The following is an 11,656-nucleotide window of genomic DNA, read 5'->3' as shown; positions in this document are numbered from 1 at the left end:
ATGAACTCTGTCAAGGTCACATTTTCAGGCAAAGTTTATGGTTGGTACAGAGAGGTTCAGAATCTTCACCATGACACTATGAAGCATATGGAAACTGAAACTTCTCAAGGAAACTTTCCACTTCAGTATTTGGCAAAGAAAATAAGACTGAGACAAGAACAAGAATTAGATCATGACACATGTTACTTGGCAAAAGAGGAAGTCAAAGAAAAGAGGATGAAGGAAAACCTAAGAGACAAAAAGTTGGCGTCACTTTTGTACCTAGGACTCTCCTTCTTTTAGCTGGCTTCCAAGCTAATTTTTTATTATTCTTACATTCTTACTATCTTTATCTTGTTCAATATTTCATAGTTAATAAAACAGCGGTTGAAAGCCAGTTAGTTATTTTTCTAGAGAGTTCTTCCTCCAATTGTAGAGCTCTGTATTCTTGTTACTTTTCATAGTCTTATTCAGTATTCTTTGATTTAAGAAATTGACCAGGTTTCTGAAGGCAGTCTGTTGTCTTATTTCCAGTTTTCAGCTATGTTCAATTTTTGGATTATTCAGAATAGAGAATATTTTGCTTCCTTGTTGGTACTTCTCAAAGTATAGATAACAAATATCTTAAAAACACAAAAACTAATGTTGTAACATATTGGCTCAGTAAATCTGTAAGTAAGAAACTGGAATGCAAAGTGACACTGCTGTTAAGTGGCAGAACTGAGTTTTGAATCCATGTGGTCTTATTTCCCTCATGTTCACTTTGGAAAACATTTTCTGAGAACATGATAGGTACAAAATACTACAGTATATACACTAAAAGCTGCAACAGCCAACAAAGTATTTGAAGAGATGGACATGGCCATAATTGAAAGTGAAACTAGTATACACTTTAATTTTTTTTTTTTTTTTTAGTTAAAAATACTTGGGGGGGTACCTGTATGGCTCAGTCAGTTAAACATCTGACTCTTGGTTTTAGCTCATGTCATGATCTCAAGGTCATGTGATTGAGCCCTGAGTCAGGCTCCATACTCAGCATGGAGTCTGCTTGAGAGTCCCTCTCCCTTTCTTGCTGCCACTCCCCCTTATGTACACTCTCTCTTTCTTGTCTTAATTAAATAAATATTATCTTTTTAAAAATATTTTTCATTGTGCTTAGTGGGAAAAAAGAATTCTTTTTTTTTTATTTTTTTTTTTATTTTTTATTTTATTTATTTTTTTTTTTTAAAGATTTTATTTATTTATTTGACAGAGAGAGATCACAGTAGACAGAGAGGCAGGCAGAGAGAGAGAGAGGGAAGCAGGCTCCCCGCTGAGCAGAGAGCCCGATGCGGGACTCAATCCCAGGACCCTGAGATCATGACCTGAGCCGAAGGCAGTGGCTTAACCCACTGAGCCACCCAGGCGCCCCGGGAAAAAAGAATTCTGATGGCAAATATAGGAAACCTATTTGAAGGAGATAAGCTTTGAATTGCTCTTTGCAGTCTGAAGCAGAAAAGACAAGCAGAGACTGGGGAAGGACATTCAGATGGGAGAGCATAGGTAATGGTCTGGAGGCTGAGACTGTGGCAGGCTGGGGCTGAAGGGTGAGATTTCCCATGTGACTAAGCTTGAGGATATAGGAAGAAGGCAGAATTTAGAAAGAGATACATGTACAAACATATATAGTCAGATGTGGAGAGCCTTGAATGTGAAACCAAAAAAATTTGGATTCATTCTATATGCAGCCTGGACCTAGTAAAGATTTTAGACTTGGGTTATATAGTCAGATGAGTTTTAGAATGAGATCTCTAGGAGCAAAGTATAGGGTTAACTAGAAAAGAAGAAAGTGCCTCAGGGGAAAGCAAATCAGTTAGGATACAAGTGGGGAGCTTTATATTTAAGAGAAAATATGTCAAAAGTAGAGTTGGAGCACCTGGGTGGCTCAATGGGTTAAGACTCTGCCTTCGGCTCAGGTCATGATCCTAGGGTCCTGGGATCGAGCCCCATATCAGGCTCTGTCTGCTCACCTGGGAGCCTCCTTCCCTCTCTCTCTCTTCCTGCCTCTCTGCCTACTTGTGATCTCTGTCTGTCAAATAAATAAATAAAATCTTTAAAAAAAATAGGGTTGACAAGCTTTGGCCAGTAATTTATTAATCCTCTTCACCCAATTCACCCATCCCCCATTCCCACCCCTCTGGCTACCACCAGTTTGTTATCTACATTTTTTTTTTTTTTGTCTCGTTTGGATGGGGAATCCTGATTGCTCAGAAGTGTTCCAGGGTGCACCTTGACTGCACCACGGTTAATACATCCAGCTACATCTGTTCAGTCATCTCTCACCAAAATGACTAGGAGGAGGAATGCCCAACAGAAGAAAAATACAGAGGATGGACCTTCTGCAACAGAGCTAACAGATATCAATATAGACAATATGTTGGAAAGAGAATTCAGGTTAACAATTATCTAGGCAATAGGTAGGTTGGAGAAAGCCATGGATGACCAAACAGAATTGATTAGGGCCGAGCTGAAAGCGACCAGACAGGATGTTCACAATGTTAGGGCGGAGCTTAAAGCTACCAGGGAGGAGGTTCACAATGCTCTCAATGAGTTCCAATCTAATCTAAACTCTCTCAAAGCTAGGGTAAATGAGACAGAAGATAGAATTAGTGATCTGGAGGACAAACAGATAGAAAGAATCAGGAGGAAGCCTAGAACAAACAGCTTAGAAACCATGAAAACAGAATCAGGGAAATAAATGATGCCTTGAAACGTTCCAACGTCAGAATTATTGGAATCCCTGAAGGGGAGGAGAAAGAAAGAAGTCTAGAAGATATAGTGGAACAAGTCCTTCATGAAAAATTTCCCAATCTCGTGAATGGAACCAGCGTTCATGTACTAGAGGCTGAACGGTCTCCACCCAAGATTATACATTCCAAAAAAACATCACGACACCTGATAATCAAATTGAGGAATTATAATTGTAGGTATAATCTCTTGAAAGCCACTAGGGCAAAGAGGCTCCTTACTTACAGAGGAAAGCCCATCAGAATAACATCAGGCCTGTCCACAGAGACCTGAAAAGCCAGAAAAGGCTGGCAAGATATATTCAGGGCACTAAATGAGAAGAACACGCAGCCAAGAATACTTTATCCAGCAAGACTGACATTCAAAATGGATGGAGAGATAAAGAGTTTCCAAGACTGGCAAGGCTTAAAAGACTATGCAACCACCAAGCTGACACTGCAGGAAATATTAAGGGGGGTTCTATTAAAGAGGAAAATCCTAAGAATAGCATTGAACAGAAATATAGAGACAATCTACAGAAAGAAAGACTTCAAAGGTAATTCGATGTCAATAAAAACGTATCTATCAATAATCACTCTCAATGTGAATGGCCTAAATGCGCCCACAAAACAGCACAGGGTTGCAGATTGGATAAAACGACAGGACCCATCCATATGTTGTCTACAAGAGACCCATTTTGAACCTAAAGATACACCCATGGAGCATCTTTACACCCATGGAGAAACATTTTTCATGCCAATGGGTCTCAAAAGAAGGCCGGGGTAGCGATTCTCATATCAGATAAATTAGATTTTAAACTAAATCTAAGTCAGAGATACAGAAGGACACTACATAATCCTTAAAGGGTCTATCCACCAAGATGATCTAACAATTGTAAATATCTATGCCCCCAATATGGGAGTAGCCAATTACATAAGAAAACTGTTAATCAAGATAAAAAGTCATATTGATATGAATACACTAATCGTAGGAGATCTTAACTTGCCTCTCTCAGAAATAGACAGATCATCGAAGCAGAAAATCAGTAAAGAAACAAGAGAATCAAGAAACAAGAAAATCAATAAAGAAACAAGAGCATTGAATGACACATTGGAACAGATGGATATATACAGAACATTCCACCCTAAAACAACAGAATACTCATTCTTCTCAAGTGCACATGGAACCTTCTCAAGAATAGATCACATACTGGGTCACAAATCAGGACTCAGCTGATACCAAAAGACTGAGATTATTCCCTGTTATCTAAATTTAAGAGTCTGTTTGTGTCTTTCCCTTTGTTTTATTTCTTAAATTCCACATATGAATGAAATCATATAGTATTTGTCTTTTTTATGACTGACTGACTTCATTTTGCATTATACCCTCTATATCCATCCATTTTTTGCAAATAGCAGGATTTTATTCTTTTTAATGGCCAAGTAGTATTCCATCGTGTGTGTGTGTGTGTGTGTGTGTGTGTGTGTGTTTACATATACATATGAAAACTACTGAGATATATCATATTATGTATAGTATTTTTATTATTCTAGTCTATATTATATAATCCTTCACAATGTATGTGTGTACTGGGGCTTTGAGTACTTGCTTAGCATGTGAATCTGCTCATCATTGTATCAAAAATCTCTATGATAATCCAGATCACCTTTTGCTGTTTTCCTTGATCATGCTATTATTTCTAAAATACAAGCAATATTTCTATCAGAAACTGATATAAATTTGAAATAATTGGTAAGTAGGACCAACAGTTCGGTGATTTGAAGTGTGGAAAGATTCTAGTACAAAGAAGGTATTTTTAGATATGGAAGTCATATTTTAATTTTACATTATTCTTAGAGAAGATTGAGTAACAGTACTTTCTAACAAATAGATCTTTTGGTTATGCTAGCAATATTCTATTCAAATATTTCAGTGGATTATAAATCTACATTTATGTCTGTATGTTTTTAAACTTTTAATCATATTTAAACCATTGTTAATCTTGGAACTTCCCAAGATCTGGGGCACATTTTTGACATCTTTTAAACAGGTGGCACACACTTTAAAGTTACATTTTCCCTTAAAAATTGTAATATAATTTTTATAGATGTATTGCTTTTATTTTGTTTTATTTCTTCCTATCATGATTTAAAATTATCCTGTAATATAAAGAGTATTTAAAGGCACACATCCCCTCCTTACCTAAGCTCTCCAGATGCCTGCCATGTCCATTCTCATGTCAGCAGAAGTATAGGGTTTTATTCTCTGGAGAGGACTCTGAACTGCAGGATGCCATGCACATAGTCTAGCCTTTACTCTAAACCCTAACCCTAATCCTAAAACTGATCCTAACTCTACCCCTAACCATTACTATAACCCTGACCCTAAACCTAATTATCTGGAGAGGTCTCTGACTCCAGGCACCTACCGTCACCCTAACCCTAACCCTAACCCTAACCCTGGATGTGAGAAAGAGGCTTTCCTGAACACATGATCAAGCTGAGAAGCAGCCTAGTTATTCTGGAGACTGGAATGAAATGAAGTGAAATAAAATGAATTGAAATACTTTCCTGTATTTATAATGTTTATATATATATATAGTTTTTGATAATTGTGGTGTATTTCTAATCTGCTATGTATCTTTTTGCAATGAGTCGTCAGTAAGTCATTCTGTAAAAGGAACTTAATTTTTATATCCTTTAAGATGCCATCTATCTCTATGTGTCTAACCTATCAAAACTGAATCCAAGACAAAGGAACATTCTCTAGGAAATTAGTCAGATGCTCCTGGCAATTTTTTATAGATTGTATTATTGTGGAAATAATGTGATGCTTTTTCCTACTAGGTCTTTAACCTGACCCTCTCTAAGTCCCAAAATTATGCATCCTGCCCCATTCACTTCAGGTTTGGCAATATACTTTGTTTGGGTCAGTGAAATACATGTAAAAGTAACATGTTACACTTTCAGGCAGAATCCTTAAGAGTAATTGCCTTATTATACCAACCTTTTTGTCCTCTTCTCTTCTAGAATAGCATATCATAAAGAGGCTATACCTCTGCCTTGGTCTCAAAATAAAGCACTCTTGGAGCAGAACCTTGGTCAGTCTGTAACGATGTGTTTTTCTGAGCTACTGAGATTTGCAGGTTATTTGTTAACTGTATCATATACACCTTACACTGACTAATCCAAATGACTTTTTTTAAAAAAAGACTTTATTTATTTATTTGATAGACAGGGATCACAAGTAGGCAGAGAGGCAGGCAGAGAGAGAGAGAGGGAGAGGAGGAAGCATGCTCTCTGCTGAGCAGAGAGCCCAATGTGTGGCTCGATCCCAGGGTCCTGGGATCATGACCTGAGCCGAAGGCAGAGGCTTTAACCCACTTAGCCACCCAGGCACCCCTCCAAATGACTTTCTACATTCCTGATGTTTGCTATCTATTCTTCATTTTGGTGCAAACTGTTGTAGACTTTCTCCTACAAGTCTCCTATATAAATATTAGTATGTTTTTATTAAACAGTATAATACTATGAAATAATTATAAATTTAAAAATCTTTATTATATTTCACAGTGTATTGTGAATATTTAACCATCTTATTTGGCATATTTAGCCATATGTGCGTTTACTGGTTGAATACTGTCCTTTTGATGGAAAGTAGTATAGTGTAGTGGTTAAGGATACAATACAGTCTATAGGACAAAATTTTGTGGTTCAAATCACTGTTCTATCACTTACTAGCTGTGTGACTATAAGTAGGATATTTAATTCATTTGTGATCTTATATAATAAACTTATTTGCCTCATGATATAGTAAACCAGTCTCTTATTGTTGAATAATAATTAGTATTTTTCTATTATAAGAACATGTTGAATATCACTGGCACCATCTTTTCCCTTATCCTCACTTTGGTCTTACCCCAATTTCTCACCTGATTATTTTAGTTTTAAAATATCTTTTTTATCTGTAAAATATATCCAGTACTACAATTACCAAATTACTTGATGATTTAAATATATGCTGAAGAGTGGGGTGCCTGGGTGGCTCAGTGGGTTGGAGCCTCTGCCTTCAGCTCAGATCATGATCCAGGGTCCTGGGATCGAACCCCACATTGGGCTCTCTTGGAGGAGAGCCTGCTCCCCGCCCCCACCCACCTCTCTGCCTACTTGTGATCTCTGTCTGTCAAATAAATAAATTTTAAAAATTCAAATAAATAAATAAATAAATGCTAAATAGCATGAAACATTTTATAAGTTAATAACTACTATTGACTTAATAAAAACTATTAGGAAATGAGTAAAATGGAAGCATCATTAACCTCAGAAAGACTATCTGGCAACATATCTCCTACTTGTGAAACATTTAATGATATTTTCATTAAAATAAATGGTAGGCCAAAGATGCCATCTGTTTTCCAGTACTGTTTCTAAAAGGCATCTAAAAGGCATCCCTTTTGGAAAGATAGATAAACTCAGCATTTGAAATACCCTGCACTGTGAATAAAATGGTCTTCACAGAGTTCTCAGTACTCCTTGATGTACTCCATTTTGATCTTTATACTATCAACTGACCACTATAATACTTTCTTTGAATATATGATAATATTAGTTAAGTGAGCCATTTACATTTAATGCTCCCAATCTGTCTAGCCAATCAGGATTTTTTGTCCATCAATAACCATGTATTGGGTTTGTTTCCCTACCCCAGATGAAGAAGGTGGATTAAGTGAGCCATGCAACGGGGTTCCCTTGGTCCTAGAATAGAAGCAGAATTGCCTCTCTCCTACAGGTATTAATGTGAGGTTTGAGGGGAGAGGAGAATTCCAAAAGGGGTCCAATGGTGGAAGCCAGGGAAATATGCTTGAATGTTTTTTACATCTGCAAAGGTCTGGGGTTGGTGATCCAGGTGAGAGGAGCATCAGATAAAGGATGAAAGAGAGATGGAGGGTTGTTAGAATTTTCTGCTTGGCCAAAGGGAGTCCAATCCAAGGCCAATTCTTTTACATGGCAATTTCAGATTATTCAGTAGCCTTTCTGTGACTCCAAATGTACATACATCTCAGATACACTCAGTCTTTGTAATTCATTCCTTGCCCATGTTTAAATATTACAGGGAATATGAGTGAACACCAGAAAAGATAATTAAAGAAATACTTTACCCACTCTGGTGGATATTTGGAAAGCAAGAAGAAAAATATGCACTAGAAATCAGTATTTTCTCAGTAGTGTCACCAGTGGGAAGGTATGAAATTCAAAAGAAAAGTGAGATATTGTTTGACGAATCAAAGTAGAAATATTTTCTTAAATATTACTTTGTGTAAGCAGAGAAATGTTAAAACTGGTACTGTCATACAAATAACTTTGGCCTCAAGAAGCCAAACAGACTTTGAAGATGTGAAGAAATCTTGACTAGTTCTACCGTTTCCATCACCTACATGTGGATCTTAACACTCAATCTCAAGGCGGGATGCCCCATAGAGAATTTCTGGAACATGTGTCAGCTGGTGCTATAGCAATGTTTTCTGTTACATAACTCAGCTGGCAGGCTCAAGCACAGAGTATGGATATTTGCAAAGCAATGGTTCTAGGCTGCAAACACTGCATCATTCAACCAATTAATCCATAGATGGATATGGCATGCCTGATCTATGGATGGGGACTGGACTCACACAGGTTTGCCTAAATATAGCATTTTAAAGAAAAACAAAAACATAGCTTTAGGTTCTGAGATTGGACTGCAGATGGTGAGAAAAAAAGAAAACTGTTGGGAGAGACAGAGTTACAAATAGGAATAATTACCCCAACTTCTAAACTAAATCATAATCTTTATATGCAAGTAATATAGGAAGTACTTTAGATTCAGTATTGTAGATAGAAGTCATATAAGTTCAAATCAAAAGAGCAATGATATAATTCCTTTTATTATAAAATCAAGGGTAATTCTACATTTACAAAATACAAAGCCATTTTATACTTTACATGAATCTTTTTAAAGTATAGAATTTGGCCTGACTCTATGTGTAAGGTGATGTTTTACAGCTCTTTTTGAAAGGAACTAAATTTCTTAGGTGGGATGTTCGACTTAAATATGAACACATTTGTTATAACTCTAGGGATCTTTTCCAATGGATTTTTCTTCAGTTTTTATGTTGAAGGTTCCTGTAGACTCAAAGGTCTAAACTAGTTCAACTGAGCTGAAGGAAATCTGCCACTAATAACACAGTAAACACAGGGCACCAAAAGGGATTCTGGCTGAGAATATTCCTTCTATAAGGGAGGACAGAGTCTATGTCAATTATGGTGGCAACTCTTTGTGAAAAAGCAACACTTTTATAACATTACCATTTTTTAAAAAATCAAATTGCATGACTGCCTACATATTCTGGATGTACAGGACCAGAGAAAATTTAGTAAACAGCCATCTAATCCCAAATCATAAACATGTATCAGATAATTCTAAAAATTTCCTACCTGTCTTCTGCAGATTTTTCTAATTTGTCTTTGAATTTATTGGTAACTCAATATGGGAAAGAAACTATGTCAGACATCGGCTAGTTTGAATAATTTTGGTGAAACCTGATTTACAATATTGGTTCCAGGTGTTCTAGTACTTGGCTCTGTGGTGAATTAGAGCAGGAGGAACAGTGTCCCAGACCACAGGATTCTAACACAAGGAAGCAAGTTGAGGTATGAACTTGGGATTGGTTGGTTTGTGTATCAGAGATACCCTCATATGTGCTATCTCTAAGAATTAACTAGTTTCTCCCCAGTCAGCAAGGCCCCAGATTCCAGAGAATCAAGAATACAGAACATAAGAAAACATTGCTAATCTACCTTTTTATCAGATCAATGAGTAATTAGGAGCTTTGGTCCTTGAAAAATCCATTAAGATATATATATATATATCTGATATATATATCCATTTTTATATATATATCCAAAAATCCATTGATTATATATATAATATATATGTAGGCATATTGATTATCTATTTATATGTAGGCACTAAATTCATTAATGTAATGTAATTTTTTTAAAGATTTTATTTATTTATTTGACAGAGAGAGATCACAAGTAGGCAGAGAGGCAGGCAGAGAGAGAGGAGGAAGCAGGCTCCCTGCTGAGCAGAGAGCCCGATGTGGAACTCAATCCAAGGACCCCGAGATCATGACTTGAGCCGAAGGCAGCGGCTTAACCCACTGAGCCACCCAGGCGCCCCTGTAATGTAATTTTTTATAGATTTAATTTTCTACTCTTTGTTCTCAGTGTATTTAAAAAGTAGAAACTCAATCCAGGACAAGACTTACCTGTTCAACAGATAGTCTCCTTATGTCACCACATCTCTGTTCCTTTCCCATAATTAGAGTTCCTCTCCAAACCATCTTTCTGATGACATTCAGTCAGTTATGGGTTAGACAGGTTCATTTAAGATTGTACCTCATCTTTTGTTACATCATAGATTAGGAAACCAGAGAAAGATTTGAGCAAATAAAAAGGAGTTATAGAACAACTTTAGGTAGTAAAAGTTTAGTAATATAGTTTGGGAATCTCGTAGCCATCACTAAGTTTTTAATCTTATAATTTCACTGTTCACTGTACTGTACTTTATGGGTACAGTAACTTTAGAGAAAGTATGTGGATGACCAGAAAAAAGTGGTTCATTTCCTCAAAGCCAGTTTTTCACTTATGCAGAACAACTTTATTATTTTATTTATTTTTTACAGTGATTTTATTTTAATATTAAGTATTTCTTCTTGCACCTAATTTTATATTTCTGTTTCTGCTATACAAATCGGTCTTTCATTGTTAGTTGCCTTAAATAATAATAGTGATAATAATAATAGTTATTATTATTATTACTATTACTATTTTAGAGAGAGAAGGGTGCAAGTAGGGGTGAGGGGAGGGGCAGAGGGAGACAGAGAGAGAGAATATCAAGCAGGCTCCATTCCAGCATGAGCCTGACACAGAGATTGATCTCAGGACCTTGAGATCATGACCTGAGCTGAAATCAAGAGTCCAATGCTTAACTAACTGAGCCATCCTCCCCAACTTTAAATTATTTTTTGGAAAGGGGAGAAGAACAGCAAAAATGCATGTAAAGATGTGTCTTTATATCTGACAAAATGTTCCTTATAGAGAGAAGATGTTTTAGTAAATGAATAAGATAGTGACAGAATGAGGCATAAATTTCCTACTTAAATTTATACTACCTAGGAGTTTGCTCCAGACTCCTCTTGAACTAAAAAGGGAACTACAGTTAAGGATGCAGGAGTTTGGGCTCTCCTTTCAAATACTCCCATGTCTGCCTTAGAGCTCCTACATCAAAGCCTAGGAACTGCATGTGGAGCCTGGCACATGAGGTTAGTAGGTTCTGGGCCAGCTTCACATAGCTGTTTGGTCTAATCACCACAATTACCCAAGAAGATCCCTCCCACCCAGTCCTCTTATCTGGCCCTGGTGCCCCTCACCAACAATGACAGAATAATGCCTCCTTCTGACTCCCTTCCAAGATGTCCATGTCCTAATCTTTGGAATTTATGAATAGTTACTTTATAAGGCAAAAGGAACTTTGCAAGTACCATTAAGTTGAGATCATCCTGGATTAGCTGGATGGTCTTATAAGAGAGGAAAAAAGGGTCAAAGTCTCTACTAGTAGATGTGATGACAGAAGCAAGAGGTTAGAGTCATGTAATGAAGAGGCCATAAGCCAAAGAAGACAAGTGGCCTTTATAAGCTGAAAAGGGCAAAAAATGGGTTCTCCCCTAGAGTCTCCAGAAGGAATCAGCTCTGCCAACAGTTTGGCCTTCGTTTCTTGCTCTAGGCTGATTGTCTTCTCCAAATTTGTATGCTGAAACTTAAGCATATTTGATGTATTTGGAGATGGGACCTTTAGGAGATGATAAGGTCAT

The sequence above is a fragment of the Mustela putorius genome, unplaced genomic scaffold (assembly GCF_011764305.1).
Source record: "Mustela putorius furo isolate JIRA1106 unplaced genomic scaffold, ASM1176430v1.1 tig00003863_pilon_pilon_pilon, whole genome shotgun sequence".
Lineage (NCBI taxonomy): Eukaryota > Metazoa > Chordata > Mammalia > Carnivora > Mustelidae > Mustela > Mustela putorius.
The sequence above is the reverse complement of the archived record's forward strand: the minus strand, read 5'-3'. Positions refer to the sequence as shown.